This window comes from Myxocyprinus asiaticus, chromosome 15 (genome assembly GCF_019703515.2).
Source record: "Myxocyprinus asiaticus isolate MX2 ecotype Aquarium Trade chromosome 15, UBuf_Myxa_2, whole genome shotgun sequence".
Classification (NCBI taxonomy): domain Eukaryota; kingdom Metazoa; phylum Chordata; class Actinopteri; order Cypriniformes; family Catostomidae; genus Myxocyprinus; species Myxocyprinus asiaticus.
In genome coordinates, this window is record NC_059358.1 from 32,547,973 (window position 1) to 32,560,760 (window position 12,788).

A 12,788-nucleotide genomic window follows, 5' to 3' on the forward strand; every position below is an offset into this window, starting at 1 on the left:
GAGTTGCTAAAGTTGTCTTCTATCTGCAGCTTCTATTTATATTTGACTTCTTTAATACTCCTCCTCAGACTGTCCCTGGATGAACTGTAGGCTTCCAGGTCTCCGGACCTGAAAGCGGCATAACGTGCTTTCAGTAGTAGACAAACCTCCTTATTCATCCAAGGTTTCTGCTTGGGGTATGTTTTTATTATTTTGTGACTGGTAATTGTATCAACACACCTGTTGATGTGATCCAGAACGGAGTTTGTGTAGACATCAATGTCCGTGTGGGTGGCCCGGGTGGCCCGAGTAGCAAACTCTTTCCAGCCTGTGTGCTGAAACTGATGCTGTAGTGTTGAGTCAGCTCCCTCAAGCCACACTTTAACAATCCTCACTGTTGGCTTCACACACTTAATGATGGGGGTGTATTTGGGCAATAGAAACAGAGAGAGGTGATCAGATTGTCCAATGTGGGGGAGGGGAATGGCTTTGTAAGCCCCAGAAACACTGGTATAAACATGATCCAGGGTGTTGTTTCCTCTTGTGTGGCAGGAAAAATTTTGGTAAAATTTAGGGAGTACATTCCATAAATTAGTGTGGTTGAAATCACCAGCGATAATAAATGCTCCGTCCGGATGCACTGTTTGTAACGTGCTAATAGTAGTGGCAAGCATTTTCATGACAAGTTTAGCAAATGCATCCGGGGGTGCATATACTGCAGCGATTATGGTACATGTGAGTTCGAGGGACAAGTAAAAGGTCTGCACTTAATAAAGAGGTACTCAAGATCAGCAGAACAGTGAGACTTTATGATAACGGCATCAGTACAGCAAGCTATGTTTACATAAATGCAAACAACCCCTCCTTTGCCTTTACCAGAGTTCGCAGCAGTTCTGTCGGCCCTAAAGATGTTGTGTCCCTTATGACAAATAAGTATTCTGTTTGAAAATGAGACAAAAAATATTTTTTTTTTCTTTTCTTTTTGCAGTGAAGGTCAGGCGGTTACAGTGATGAACAGCTTTGTCGTGTTGTATCTGCTTAGTGCACCAAGAGTCATTTATTTGATCAGCGTTTTTTGATCACTTTAAAATCCTGTAAATACTGTCACCCTTATAGTAGCCCCTTGAAACTGTGAGGTAACACAGAGAGAAAGGGACTTTACACACAACAGATCAACTTTACACACAACAGTACCTCCCATAGGATTCAAAGATATTCTGCAAACAAATCCTGACTCTGTTTTGTCTGATTCAATGAGCACTGCTAATATTCCAGATATCTTTTACATATATAGTACACTGCAACCCCAGTACTTTCAGTAAGAACACAGGGAGTCTGTATGCCTTGAAAATGAAATTCCCAATTAAGAGCTGATACTATGACTGCATGTTATTTGCAGAGGTGAAGCTAGAGGACAAGCAAACCATGCAATTGCTTGGGGCCCCCATCAAACGTTGTTCATTTGTCCTGGGCTTATTTAAAGGCTGAAGCCTCCCTGATGTTCATGTCATATAAATGACAAATGGTCTTGACGTAAAACAAATAAAATAATTTTGTAGGCTATCATCTTCTTTTCCCAATATAGTAGTCATGTCAGGAAACCCATCTAAACGATACACTTTCCTGTGTGTGTCGTAGCGTGTCACTGGCTTGCCAAGTTTCAATACATAGCAATATATCTGATATTAAAATGAGTAAATGCCAGTTTTTCCAGTCTGTTCTGTTAGTATTTTTTTATTCTTATCTTTATTATATTTACTGATTTTTATTTATGTATCATATTTGAATAAAATGTTTATTTATTACCACTGACAGTTATGTGAGACCAAAAGGGTTGCACATCAACAGCAACAAAATAAACCAAAAATGCATACCTTTTTAACACTTCTGTTTACAAATTTGAAGGATGCTGGATCAATAAATGGATTATAATAACGCCATATTTTGCGACTACACATTTCTTTACACTTAAAGAGAGCTTACAACCTACTAGCTAAGTCACGTGTTAAGAAAATCTGCAACCAAATGAAGTAATGACTTAGTTATACCTAAACTAAAGTGTAGTTTCTATGCCCTTAGTTTGAACTTTACATTCCAACTTAAATGAGACCTTACACACAGCTGGTGCAACCCTACCCTTAAATCCCCAAACCCGACACAGAATGCTCATTCTCCAGCACAAGCTCTCCCTCCTGTGAGCTAAATCTACCAATCAGAGACCCACATGCAGACTGTGATGCTCAAGGTGAGGCAACGCTGTTTACGAAACTCCCTGGTTAAGATATTCTCTGATGTAAAATAAAATATTGTCAAAGTATAGGAACACACTGCAATAAATGTTGGAATTTGAATTAAATTAGCCATACCTATGGTAATGGGGTAGATAGTTTTCTTGGGGGATGGATGGTGTGTTGTGGAGGCAGGGGCCCCAAAGAGTGGTTTTGCTTAGGGCCCCAAAAACTTCAGAAACGCCACTGGTTATATTTAATAACTCAGCAGCAAAATGAATTTCAGTGCAGTTCACAGAACCTCTGCTCACTTTCTTCTAATGTGGAGCTCATGGAGACAGCAAAAACCTGTGAGGGAGAGGTAAGAGTTTTCCATCAGACTGCAAAAGCGAAGTTTAAAGCAGCCAAGCAGCCCACCTGAGAGTAATGCCCCCACACATCACTCCACTAACACTATATAACACCATTTTCACAGAGGAAAAATTACATTTGTAACTGTCATGCTAATGCTGTAAGGATTAAAAATTATAACTTGCATCAAATATTTGCCCTCTAATATTTTTATTTAATTAGTACCACATTATTGGTGATCCTGGTCAATGGGACGTAAACTAAGCACTAATAAACAACATTCCCTTCCAAATACAGTAGAGAGCTCAATTATGAACATGACCATAACTTGTCCTAAGGTGCGGAGGAGGTTTGTTGACAGTACAAATATACTCTGAATGGAGGCAAAATAACTAAAGCCTACAATTAATTAATCACAGAGGATGGTGTTTTAGCCACTTAAAGGTATAGTTCACCCAAGAATGAAAATGTAGTTTGTGCGTCTGTGTGTGTGTGTATGTGCGTATATATATGTGCATGAGCAAAAGCAAGAGAAAGGAAAAAAATTGAGAGAGGGTTAGGCTCTCGTCAACAGAAACATCGATTTAAAATCGCCAAGATGCAAGTTTGAGTGTACTTTTCATGTCGCCATTCTTGTATATAGCTTTCCCATTGCTACACAACTGTTTTATCAAGGATGTACTCACACTAGGCAATCTGTACCGTGCCCGAGCACGTTTGACCCCCAAAGTCCAGTTCGTTTGACTTGTATGATTTCTCCGTACCGTGCCCAAGCACGGTACGCTGAACCGTGTCTTGGCCCGCTTGAAGAGGTGGGCTCGGGCACGGTTCAGTTGGCTCAGGCACGGTACACATGTAGTGTGATCACTAACCATGACCGAGCACGGAACTCGAAACATGACGTCAATGATGCAACTGGGCAAAGGGATCACTTTAGTCTATGGCATAGGTGCAGTGTTTACTGAAAATTTGGGCAGAACACACAAGAACTCTGAGATGTTTGGTAAAATTTGCGACTATCTTCGTGCTCGTGGATACCAAAGAACCATTGAGCAATGACATGACAAGCTGAAAAAACTACGAGTTCAGTATCTGAAGGTACGGAATGCATTCCATAAATCTGGCAGCTCGGCGGACGAAAAGGATAAATTCCAGTTGTACGATAATGTCGACAATTAGGCATGTGAGAGGGCCATATGTCACCGTGCCCCAAATGACTCAAAATAAGCCACAAAATAAGTAACGTTACAATGATGGGCTCCAGTGTGCTCAGCGAGAGCGCTTTTCTTCCTGTTTTCTTCAAAATAAAAAGTTGCATCGTAATGACATAAGTGTGCTCAGGCCCAGAACATTAAGTGCAATGTGAGTGCAGGCCAGTGGGGAAGTGGGGAGGGGGACAATCGTGCTTGGGCACGGTACAAGGCAACCGGGCCTAGTATGAGTACGCCCTTAGTCGCCGGGGTTCTTTGACATCACAGCTATGTGTCCTGCTCACAAGTATGTGTATGTGTGTGTGTATGAGTATGGGTGAGAGAGGGAGCAAGAGGGAGCTTTCCACAGATATTAAAAGTTATTTTTTATTATACAGAAACTTTTGTATTGATCAAGTCGTGACTCGAGTCTCTGTGTATATGTGTGTGTGTCAGTGCCAGCGTGTGAGTGTGGGTGAGACAAGAGCGAAAGAGAGTGAGAGAAGGAGCACAAGGGCATTTTTCTGAAATTTAAATAAATGTAGGATATTATAGACATTGTTAGTCATTCTTATCCGATGCACTAAGCCAGTGTCTTTGTTTTAATTGGTTATCTTGCTTTGGCAGCCTGTACGGCTCTTTGAAATAACTGATATAATTTGGCAAAGTGATATGGAACCGTTATGCAGTCAAGACCTGGAACTACCTGCACACCTTAGAACGTCTGTCAACAAATCAGACTCAAGCATTCAACAGACCTGTGGTATAAATACTAAGAAAGTCCTTGCGCTTAAAAATGGTGCTTGTTTAACAAAACAAGAGTAGATTGTGTTCGTAATTGTTATTACATCACAAATTCGGATCACGGGACAATACCCACATTCGTGGATTAAGTATGTCCAGAATCTATTCATTCTACTTGCTTGCATACCTAAAAAACGTACCATTTTACCGGCTGAGAAATGCATCCTTCATCAAATGCAATACATACTACTTTGACGCAGCTAGTGTCTTTGACGGACCTTTAAGGGAATTAAAACTAAAGTTAAGATAAGCACATAAGAATCTTGTGCGTTGTATAGCAGGTGTCTGGACTTACATCCATTCCAGGATTCTGATTGGTTAAGGAAGTACTACTGTGACAGCAGTGAATGAGGAAGTTTATGTTATCATGAGGAATCACATGATCAAAATTGCAAGTGATTAAACCAAAGTCAGGGTTCAGGTCCTATCTGACATGCTCACACTTACAAATAATGAATTTTCCTGAGGAAAAGATACTTTATGAAGGCTACAGTTCACAGGAACCGTTCAAGTCTCAATTTGAAGCCCATCATTGCTGAAAAACACTGGTCGTTTAATGTGAAAGGAGGTATTAGGTGCTGACTCGATCCCTGCTCTGTGAATTTCTGTGAATCATACTGTACATTATGTGTGACTGCACCATGTTCACACTAATAGCTGCAAAGGGAGCAGAACTAGGCCAAGGTGTTTAGAAGTGGAGGAACATGAATCAGAAAAGTCTGCATTACGATATATGGAAACACAATAACATGAAATGTGTGTTTGTTCAAGCTGTTATAGGTTCAAACTTAACTGCAAATGAAGCCATGTAGGCTATTAGCCAAAAAATAAGTGGTGGTGGATGACCCCTCCAACACGACTGGTCTACTATATAAAACCTAAGATCCATGACAAATACTTTATTCTGTAAAAATAATAAGTAATTTAAAATACTTTAAAATGTCCCTTTTGTTAACCTCTGAACCACATAAAGGCTGTCACTATAAAAAAAAAAAAAAAAAAGCTTAGGGACTTGGGATTCATTTTCAGGATTACCAATAATTAAATATAATTTTAAAAACTTCACATACTCACCCACATTCGACAGAAACTTATTGAACTTGAATGCATTTGAAGTTGACTGAGTTATATTACTCAGGAATTCACAATGTGTTACAACTGCTGCATTGAAATTCCACTATTAAAAAACAGAGGCAGTTTTCTTAAAATAACAGAATTTACGGTACAATTATTTTCAACCAATAATGACGACCAAAAATTATATAATACTAGTTGTTCTTTTTAATTGTCCTGTGGCTCAACTTGGAAAATATGGTTTAATTTGTAATAACAACCTTATTAACAACAATACTCATCACTATAATCATCAATGGACCTGACACATGGTAAGCACGACTTGTTTGTTCTGTACAATATTTTACAGCAGATAAGTTTTAATACTGAAATGATCCCTAATGTCAATCCACTGACAAACACATCTTGTGATGTGCATCATCATATGATGTGCTTTAATATCATTTGACCATGTTTAACCATGTTAAGGATTAATTACAGGAATATCTCGGGTTCAATACATGTTAAGCTCAATCGACAGCATTTGTGGCATGATACTGATTACCACAAAAAAATTAAAAAATTTTTTTTAAAAAAATGGCTTGCCCCACCTTTTCTTAAAAAAAAAGCAAAAATCTGTTACAGTGAGGCACTTAAAATGAAAGTGAATGGGGCCAAATTTTTTACGTTAAAATACTCACTCTTTCAAAAGTTTAGCCACAAGACATAAACATTATGTGTGTTAACATGATTTTAGTGTGATAAAATCACTTATTAACATTTTCTGTGTAAAGTTATAGCCAATTTTACAACTCCGTTGCCATGACGATGTAATATCAAAACCCCTAAAATGTCTATAAAAATGTCAATTTCAACAGCTTTACAGCTCAAATAATACATGAGTTTTAACACACAAACAAAAAAAATGAATATAAGTGCTTTTTATAAAATTATAAACTTCATATTTCTGCCTTTAAACCCTCCAAAAATTGGCCCCATTCACTTCCATTGCAAGTGCCTCACTGACGATTGTTGCTTTTTTTTAAATGAGGGACGAGTCGAAATTCATTTTGTGGTAATCAACATTATACAACAAATGCTGTTGATTGAGCTTAACTTGTACTGAACCCAGAATATTCCTTTAAAGCCTATATAACCAGACACACCTTCACAAACAGGTTATTGCTTAATTTAAATGAAGCCGTACTTTCAAGCTCTGACACAAACAAACAGACAATGAGCATTCAACAATGACAACATTGTCATTTTACACATCTTATTGTTGCTTCAACATGCTTGACTGCTGGTGCCTGTTCTGAGAGCTTCCATTCTGTACAAGACACCACTATAAAGACAAATCCCTTATGGCTAAGAAGCAAAGCTGACTAAATTCAGATATGCATTTGTAATTAGTGTTGTAACTGAGCTATAACACAAAACATTTTGACTCTTGAATTAAGCTTTTCAGCTACTTTTCCAGCGCACACACATTTAGAGTACGCCAGCCATGCTGAACCTGGGCACGTAACGTTACAGCCGTAGATTTTTATGATGGCAACACGAGCGCACGTGCGGCCCATTCAACTTGAAGGAAACGCGCAGCGCGTGGGACGCAAGGAGCACATTGCTCGCGTTGTGCTAGTACCGCTCTCACGCGCCTTAAGTCATTATTTCCTCCAACATTAAGTAACTATCGGCGAGTTCAATCTCAAAATTATTTTAATGTACGGTTCGCGCTTCGTATTCGCATTTCTTTCATTCATAGCTTGAATTGGCAGCAAAAATTTGCAGTAACAGTGTAGCCACAAAGCGCTAGCAGCAATCAGCTGTTTATTATTAGACGGCTAACTGGATTTAGCTGGTAAACGCTCCAGTCAAAAGTGTCCCCGGTGTGAGACAGCTGTACAGACAGCCACGTGTAGACCCCTCAATAACCTGCACTGCTCATACAAACAGCCGCACCTACAAAGAGACCCACAGTCATCGTAACTTACCTCACTAACCCCACTGGGTGGATCTGTGTCCCGGTGAAAAATGTAAAGCCTCATGAATTTCCCAAGCAGACAGAACAAGACTATCCCTTCTCTACTAGTGCGCTATACGTCAGTCAAGGATGTTTGGACCCGCCCCTTTCGATGACGTCTGAGTAGAATGGCCAATCAGAGCCATGGAATGTAAAGGGGACAGGCCAGCGGGCTATTATGCACAACATAATAGCTGTGCATGTGCGACTCATTTGAGAAATATGTGAGAGGATTTCATAATTTCTCCACCCCATTACTTGCTCAATTCGTTAAGGGTGTGGGTGACCCTGCAATTACAACTGAATGTGAATATGAATGTTATCATTTGTCTTCGACATAGGCTAATCATTTCATGAATTTTCATAAAAACTGTGCCATCATCATCATCCAATAATGTGTTTACAATTACAGGATTACACTATATATATATATATATATATATATATATATATATATATATATATATATATATATATGTATATATATATATATATGTATATACTGTGTATGCTCACCAGCCACTTTATTAGGTACACCTGTACACCTACTTATTCATGCGATTATCTAATCAGCCAATCGTGTGGCAGCAGTGTAATGTATAAAATCATGAAGATACGGGTCAGGAGCTTCAGTTAATTTTAACTTCAACCATCAGAATGGAGAGAAAAAAATGTGATCTCAGTGATTTTGAACGTGGCATGATTGTTGGTGCCAGATGGGCTGGTTTGAGTATTTCTGTAAATGCTGATCTCCTGGGATTCTCACACACAACAGTCTCTAGAGTGTATAGAGTATGGTGCGAAAAAAACATCCAGCGAGCGGCAGTTCTGTGGACGAAAACTGCTTGTTAATGAGAGAGGTCAGAGGAGAATGGCCAGACTGGTCCAAGCTGACAGGAAGGTGACGGTGATTAATACTGTGTAATATTGTGTAATTTAAATGTAATTATGAAGCTGTTACATGTTTTCAGTTGTGTACTGAGTTAATTTAAACTTATGCACAGCTTGTTAAGGTATGTAGTTACACATACATTAAAGTACAGTCTTGATCACATAACTTGGTGTATAATTCTTTTAAATGTTTTACATTGATTTTTCAGTGTTTATTGCCAAACTTGTGCAGTGTATTGAGATAATGCCAGAGGAGACTGAAAAACATACACTTAAATGCATCTTGACACACATTATGGGGCATGATACTTAGTAAAAAAAATAAATCTTTTTAAAAAAAAAAAAAAAAAAAAAAAAAGAGTAAGTATGAAGCCATTACATGCATGCTGCTGTATAATGGTGTGCTGACATGTTATAGTTTTTGATTCTCTGTCTCTATACTGACAGGCTGGTGGAAGTTCAGTGCAGGACTATATAGATATAATTTCTACTTGGAACAAAATGCAACAATTGAACAGTAAAACCAATTTTGACAGCCTGACTTTTGCCCATACACACAATAGACCTTTGCTAGTTAAAATAATTTATGTGGAAATCACGTGTAGAAATTATTTTTTACCATTGTGACAGTATTTGACCATGCAAAGGCCACCCAAACACCAATGTTTCTTAACAAGAGTTGTCTGTTTCACGTATGTAACAAGATCTTCCTATTACACAAATAGGTATAAGACTGGCCTGTTACACACATGTAATAATTCTTGTCTATTACACATAATTACAATGTGTACATGCTATTTCATAACTTAATTACATATTAAGTTTCATGTTATTAAATTATTTAATACTCTGTACTTACATAGGTAATTACACTGTAACAGGGACACAAATAAACAACTTAATTTATATATAATGATTTTAATGCACAAGCAATGCACAGTAAATATTGTGTATGGTGATCAAAATGAATGGACACAGTGTCAGAGCAAAGTTTTAAAGCTGCATACTGCCACTCTCTGGTCACCACTAAAATCACTTGATGGATAACAAACATCACCAAATGGACATTTCTTTGAATCTGAGAAGACACAATAAAAAAAGCATGTATTCTAACTTGCAGCATGAAAAAGAGTGTAAAAAAATAGTTTTTTTTTTTCTTTTTTTAAGAAAACAACCAGCTACAATTAACTAATGAGTTGGGAATTACTAGCCTTAAGTATAATAACAATCAGTGGGCAACTCAACTTGTGTCAGAGAAGTTTCAAACAAATAAAACACTACCATCCTGACATTCGTTGATAGTGTTCTAACCCGATCCTGTTTTGTTCAGCGGCTTCCTCATACGTTGACTCGGGGATGCTCTCCGGTCTCTCTCTCAGCAGCAGATTCGGGAACAGCGTCAGGACTGGCTCTTTTCCCATACCTGAGAGAGGTTAGGACAATGGGTTATCTGGGTTATCAGTGTACCAGTTTAATATTTGTATTAGTGTTAATACAATTTTTTTTATTGTAAAATGAAATAATAATAATAATACTAATATTAAATTATTATTATAATTTTACAGGGGCCTGGGTAGCTCAGCAAGTAGTGACGCTGACTACCACCACTGGAGTCCTGAGTTCGAATCCAGGGTGCGATGAGTGACTCCAGCCAGGTCTCCTAAGCAACTAAATTGGCCTGGTTGCTAGGGAGGGTAGAGTCACATGGGGTAACCTCCTTGTGGTTGCGATTAGGGGTTCTCACTCTCAGTGGGGCACGTGGTAAGTTATGCGTGCATCGCGGAGAGTAGCATGAGCCTCCACATGCTGTGAGTCTCTGCGGTGTCATGAACAACAAGCCACGTGATAAGATGCACAGACTGACTGTCTCAGAAGTGGAGGCAACTGAGACTTGTCCTCCACCACTCGGATTGAGGTGAGTAACTGCGCCACCACGAGGACCTACTAAGTAGTGGGAATTGGGCATTCCAAATTGGGAGAAAAGGGGATAAAAAAATAAAAATAAAAACTATTTTTACATTTTACAATACACAGCCATTTGATCTATTAATGAGTTTTAAAGAACATATAAAAGTATGATTACTGTGATAAATTGTAGGCCTATTTCTTTATTTTATTTCTTAATTTATACTCAGTTTACTCCTGGCTTAATACTTAAGAACGTGCTATTGTCAGGTTTTCTCTCCACTATTGGTTCAATTAAAAAAAAAAAAAATATATATATATATATATATATATATATATATAATTTATTTATTTATTTATTTTTTAAATCCCACCTTTGTCGTGTGATGAGATTGATATACTGTCTCAGGGCAGAATAGTATAGGTCTTCGGAAGAGATGACTTTGTCTGGTATGGATGGATAAGCATCTGTGACTGTCACTGTCCACACCGCAGAAATGAACAGCAGCATTAACTGATGGGTGCGCATCTAAAACAAAAATAGTACCACACATACACAAAAAGTATGGAGTGACTGCCTTAGAAATCTGGCTAGTCTTTTTTCCGTTTTCCCCCTCACATTAAACTCCAGTGAATATTTCTCAGGGTAAGTTTAAATCACTTTCTGAAATTATTATTATTATGGAAGTAAGCACAAACTTTTAAAGTATTGGCTCCAAAAAATAAAAATACAAATCTATTAACATTTTGCATAATTATTGCCCACTTGAAAAGACATGGTTCATTGAACTGAGCTATTTGAGGAAAGTTTTCACAATGTAAATCTACTGATAAAAGACACTGATTTGGAAAGAATTCCTTTTGGAAAATATAGCTAAAATACAATCGAAAATCAAAGAAAACACATCTGTGTTTAAAAGGTATTTTAGTCTTTTCAGTCAAATGTAAAATTCAAATCTATTATAAAGCACAATTCATGAAACAGCAAACATGTCAAAATAATAAGAAGAAGAAATAACACTCAAACAATATTAAAACTTGATTTTGGTAAACAGAAATTAAACTGCATGAATTGTATAAAACTACAAAATATAATCACGTGACAACCTGTCCTTAACAAAAATTTCTGTTGAAATATGCATTTTTTTGTTGAAACTTGCCACAGTGTATTCCAGTGTAGTTTTAACGTGTTCACTTGTTTATCAAACAGCAATTACAAAAAAATACATTGGAATTTTTTTTATGGGTTAGAATAAAATTGTACCCTCAACACACAAAATCACTGCCAGAGAAAACAAACATTTGTGTAATTAGACTTTTGACTCAAAATCATATAGTTACTGAGACACTGCCCTTGTGAACACTGTATCTTACTTGTGATCAGAAATTTAACTAGCACAGCAACCACTAACGCCTTACATGGGATTATAAACAAAATTACATTTTTATACTTACCGTCTTCGGATGACTGATTTCCTTTAAGAGTTTGGCTGACACTGCAACTGTATCTCAGTGGTTCTGGCAGACTAAGCACAATTGCTCATGTTCTTATAGCGGGTCTGGAGCACATTTAAAGTGTTTGACACGACAAGCAGGCGTCACCATCTTTATATAGCAAGAATAAGCTCAAGGGATGAATCGTCTAGGTGTGTTATTGTAAACTACACAACATAACTTCAGGGAGATTATTATTATTATTATTATTATTATTCTTTTGCCAAAAGCAAACAGAATTATATTTTGCCTGAAGATTCAGTTTGGCTGTCAGGCAATTAAAACAGAATTACACGCATCCAACCCTTGAATAATACAGAATTTAAAAATACAGCTCCTCAATTGATCTTTCACGAAAACACAGGATATTTGGTTGTGAATGCGTTTTATCTAATTTTCATGGTTAAATTGCTGGATGTAAAGTGTATTAAATATTACCTCAGTCTTAAAGGGATAGTTCACCCAAAAATGAAAAATCTCACCCTCATGATATCCCAGATGTGTGACTTTCTTCTGCAGAACACATTAGAAGAAAAACAGAAAAATATCAGTAGGTCCGTAAAATGCAAGTGGATGGTGTTCAGACTTCTGAAGCACCAAAAATCACACAGTCAGCATAAATGGTATCCATACTACTGCTGCAAAAGTGATGATTTATAGTTAAAAAGTACTTAAATATTGATATTTTTTTGCACCAAAAGTGATCGTTTTGCTTTAGAAGACATTAATTTAAACACTGGAGTCGTATAGATGACGTGTATGCTGACTGTGATCTTGATCACCATCCACTTGCATTTTAAGGACCTACTGAGCTATTTTTTTATTTTTCTTTAAATGTGTCATACAGAAAGTCATACACATCTGGGCTGG

The 12,788-nt window shown here is 37.4% G+C and overlaps 1 protein-coding gene and 1 pseudogene across 4 annotated transcripts in view; both read right to left on the reverse strand.

The window, feature by feature from the left end:
• The window catches only part of pals2a (protein associated with LIN7 2, MAGUK p55 family member a), a 31,813-nt gene extending 24,103 nt beyond the window's left edge, over positions 1-7,710 (reverse strand). For 2 of the 4 annotated variants that reach the window (XM_051718173.1, XM_051718171.1), the window contains exons 1-2: positions 7,600-7,702; positions 2,346-2,555 (exon numbers count right to left, since the gene is read on the reverse strand). The gene's annotated coding sequence lies outside the window, so the exon portion shown is untranslated. Of the gene's footprint in view, positions 1-2,345; positions 2,556-7,599 lie in introns of all 4 variants that reach the window. The other 2 variants (XM_051718172.1, XM_051718174.1) reach the window with 2 other exon arrangements.
• A 1,779-nt stretch (positions 7,711-9,489) lies between these two features.
• LOC127452594 (pro-neuropeptide Y-like) lies at positions 9,490-11,278 on the reverse strand (annotated as a pseudogene).
• Between the last annotated feature and the right edge of the window lie 1,510 nt (positions 11,279-12,788).